Below are 4,399 nucleotides of genomic sequence, written 5' to 3' on the forward strand. Positions count from 1 at the left end.
CAAGGTCGGTAGCAGAAAGCAGCGAAGGGCCAACTGCGTCCAAAAGCGATCGCACGGGCCGAAATCCCGGGATGACTCGTTTGGTACGACGCTCCAGCGCCACGTCTGGAGGTACTGCATTTTTCTCTTGTGTTCAAACATTCCCGTCAGCGCATGCGTAAATGTTCAGGCTATCCGATACCTAGTCTACCAAAAAAGAGAAGATGCTGGTTAACTTTTCACAAGGAATTGAGATTTCAGTTGATTCTACAGGCATAAACGTAACGTAAGAACCGTGCTTGTCTGGTCTTCTCGAGACTGAGGTGAGATATGGTTTCATGCAGACTGGGACGCCTAAATTGCTTTTTTGTAAACATGGCGGTTCACAGCACGAGTGAAGTCGTCTCTCCGGACTTTCTGTGGACGAACTTCGGGACATACCGATACAATTTGGGCAAGTTTTGAAAGCTACAAAGTTTATCCGATGCTGTATTTTGCTGGTAGGACTGGGTTGCTAGACACTTATAAGAAACTATCTATGAAATGAGAATCGGGGGTCTTCCTCTGTCATGGAATGGCAGAATTACCCAGAATTCCTTTTGGTCGTGGAGGACACAACTGCTTGAGAAGAAAGCGGAGACTGGCCCTAATCAAATGAGAAGAAAGTAGTGAGAAGAAGATTTCTAGCCAGATACTAAGGGCTAGCTAAGGTGCGTGCTGTTAACGGAGACTTCTGATTTCTGAACAAGTTTTTATGATAGAAAATTAGTAAGAATGTAGGGCCGTTTTTCGCGGTTACCCTCCTAGCAAACAACTGGCCTTTAGTAATTTTTTGTCAAAGAAACGGTATAATAAGAGGGTAATGAGATTTGTATTTGCAATTACCTGTCCTTTTACCACTTAAGTCAAAGTATACATCTCTATGCAATAAGCGCAGTCAAAATTTCCTCATATTACTGTATAAAAGTAGTTCAAAAAAACAAAAAGGAAAGGATTTTCCTGCATATATGAAAAATGCGTTTTCTCTCCCGTTCTCTTCTGATGCATGATCTTCGTGGAAATAACATTCTGCCCCTCAATAAACCTAAAACAGCTAGGTATGGTTTTAGTTCTTTTCCTACGTATCAGCTAAGTTGCGAAATGCGCTACCTTATTTTTCCAGTACCACTGAGTTTACTGGTTTTAAAAGAGAATCCAGGGCCGCATTTTGTCCAGCGGCTTTTCGTTTTAATTAATATACCTTTAAATATTATCTATTTAGTTATGTATCTGTATATGCTATGTATTTTAGCTGTAAATGTAATGTCTCGAAGATATTAGCAATTGTAGTTATAATTATTCTGAAATTCGAGATGAAATAAAGTTTATGCATGTATGTATGTTACCTTCAGCAAGGCGCATGCGTGCACTTTGTAATCTGCTACACCAGTGCTTACCAAATGGAAGATAAAATGTCTTTTCTCTTGAATATATAAGCGATCGAAATCTTACGCTATATTGTAATGACAAGGGCGGTCTGAGAAGCTGTGAGTAGGCGTGGGATTTGTCTCATATGGTTTAGGGGCCGACATATCCCTCCCTCAATGCCGTACCGGGAGGCAAGGTCGGTAGCAGAAAGCAGCGAAGGGCCAACTGCGTCCAAAAGCGCTCGCACGGGCCGAAATCCCGGGATGACTCGTTTGGTACGACGCTCCAGCGCGCCGTCTGGAGGTACTGCATTTTTCTCTTGTGTTCAAACATTCCCGTCAGCGCATGCGTAAATGTTCAGGCTCTCCGATACCTCGCCTACCTAAAAAGATAAGATGCTGGTTCACTTTTTACAAGGAATTGAGATTTCAGTTGATTCTACAGGCATAAACGTAACGTAAGACCGTGCTTGTCTGGTCTTCTCGAGACTGAGGTGAGATATGGTTTCATGCAGACTGGGACGCCTAAAATGCTTTGTTGTAAACATGGCGGTTCACAGCACGAGTGAAGTCGTCTCTCTGGCCTTTCTGTGGACGAATTCCAGGACATACCGATACAATTTGGGCATGCAAGTTTTGAAAGCTACAAAGTTCAATCGATGCTGTATTTTGCTGGTAGGACTGGGTTGCTAGACACTTATAAGAAAATCTATAAAATGAGATTTGGGGGTCTTACTCTGTCATGGAATGGCAGAAAATACCCAGAAATCCTTTTGGTCGTGGAGGACGCAACTGCTTGAGAAGCAAGCGGAGACTGGCCCTCATCAAATGAGGAAAAAGTAGTGAGAAGAAGATTTCTAGCTGGATACTAAGGAGTAGCTAAGGTGCGTGCTGTTAACGGAGACTTTTGATTTCTGAACAAGTTTTTATGATAGAAAATTAGTGAGAATGTAGGGCCGTTTTTCGCGGTTACCCTCCTAGCAAACAACTGGCCTTTAGTAATTTCTTGTCAAAGAAACGGTATAATAAGAGGGTAATGAGATTTGTATTTGCAATTACCTGTCCACTTACCAATTAAGGACGTTCGCGCCCATTGCTAATGCGCATCCTTACAGCGCACGCAAATTCACATGCCACGTCATGCACCGAGCGCGCGCGCTAAGTACTAAAATGAACAATGATTGGGCAAATGGCCATTGCTATAGCTTTGCTTGAATTTAACGATTTTGGATGTTCGGTGACCCCTTCTTTTCTTTTCAGAAACAGATTTTATTTACAATTATCTCCACATTGTCCAAAAATGAACAAAAGTCATCCCGGGATGACTCGTTTGGTACGACGCTCCATCGCCACGTCTGTAGGTACTGCATTTTTCTCTTGTGTTCAAGCATTCCCGTCAGCGCATGCGTAAATGTTCAGGCTCTCCGATACCTCGCCTACCTAAAAAGATAAGATGCTGGTTCACTTTTTACAAGGAATTGAGATTTCAGTTGATTCTACAGGCATAAACGTAACGTAAGAACCGTGTTTGTCTGGTCTTGTCGAGACAGAGGTGAGAGATGTTTTCATGCAGAATGGGACGCCTAAATTGCTTTGTTGTAAACATGGCGGTTCACAGCACTAATTCCAGGACATACCGATACCGATACAATTTGGGCAAGTTTTAAAAGCTAAAAACTTCGATCGATGCCGTATTTTGCTGGTAGGACTGGGTGGCTAGACACTATGATTTTGCGGGGTTGTATGTCTTGGATTTCTTCTTGTCAGTTGTCATCTCGTTAAATATTTGCGGTCCTTCAAAAAGAAAGGCATACTGAAACGACATGCTAAAACTCAGATGGGAGTCTCTAGCCATTAGCTAACATTTAGTTAGGAAAAAGACACCACGGATTTTTGAGTAGCTAAGGTTTGGAGTAGCTAGTATTTCCTGGGACGTCAGATGCTGTAACCACTGAGCTGGGCTACAGTAGCTTGTTTATCATGCTCCAGAATGCACCTAGAGTATCCGTCCGGTGTTTCGGTGGTCCTAGATTCAAATCCTGTTTATTACTCTAAAGCCCTTTGGAAGCGAACGCAACAACTCTAACCAACTTACACTGCATTTTCGACTTCAGTTCCTAAAACCGCATAAATGTTGCTAGACTTTGACCTGACTGGTGCTCCACAAATGAACAACTGCTGTCAGTCTGCGTTCCTCAGGCTCTCAGTCATAGAGCGGTTTTCAAATGAGTATCGTAAAACCAAAACCAAAGCATTTACTTTGGCCAATCAAAAAGGACGGAGACAATCCATTAATAAACCAATCAAAACTCGAAGTAATTACACGTAGCCGACACAAAGCGCGGGAAAATGTGCACGCGCGAGCCACGATTGGTTTTGGTTTCACTTCTGATTGGTTGAAAAAGTGGCGTGAGAAAAGTGAACCAATCACTGTGTGAAGTAATGCAAAACTAAAGTAATTCGCTAATTCTTTCGACGCTCAATTGAAAACCGCTCTATAAGCAAGATGCGGAAATTTCTAGATCAGCCAAAAGCGGATAGGTTAATCCATGCCGTTGTTACCTCTAGGCTGGATTACTGTAATAGCCTACTTGCCGGCCGTCCAGAGAACCAGATTAAGAAACTACAGCGTGTCCCTAACTATGCTACCAGAGTCGTATTGCGTCCTAGACGAGATGAAACTAGCTGAAACTATAACAACATCTTGAAGATTCTCCCCTGGTTACCAGTCTCAGCTCTACTACTTGTCTTCAAATCACTGAATGAGCTTGCTCCTAGCCACCTTAAAGAATTGCTCGAGCCATACAACACATTACGTGATCTAAGATATTGCAAATGTCATATTTTGAGATGACGTTCAGTTCATCGACGACAAATTAGGGTTCCCGCCATGGTCCAGAGGTAGTAGACATTTCTGTCCCTCAACGCGCAATAGTCCATTTCCGAGTTGCTGCATGCCTCAGTTTCAAAGCGAGTCTTGGTGCACAACCATTCAAATGGAAATGAGTTGCGTA

The 4,399-nt window shown here is 42.8% G+C and overlaps 1 long non-coding RNA gene across 1 annotated transcript in view; it reads right to left on the reverse strand.

The window, feature by feature from the left end:
* Positions 1 to 2,710: 2,710 nt before the first annotated feature.
* The window catches only part of LOC138011687 (uncharacterized), an 8,251-nt gene continuing 6,562 nt past the window's right edge, over positions 2,711 to 4,399 (reverse strand). Inside the window, exon 3 of the long non-coding RNA XR_011124772.1 lies at positions 2,711 to 2,825. This is a non-coding gene — a long non-coding RNA (uncharacterized lncRNA). The remainder of the gene's footprint in view (positions 2,826 to 4,399) is intronic.

This window comes from Montipora foliosa, chromosome 7 (genome assembly GCF_036669935.1).
Source record: "Montipora foliosa isolate CH-2021 chromosome 7, ASM3666993v2, whole genome shotgun sequence".
Taxonomy (NCBI): Eukaryota; Metazoa; Cnidaria; class Anthozoa; order Scleractinia; family Acroporidae; genus Montipora; species Montipora foliosa.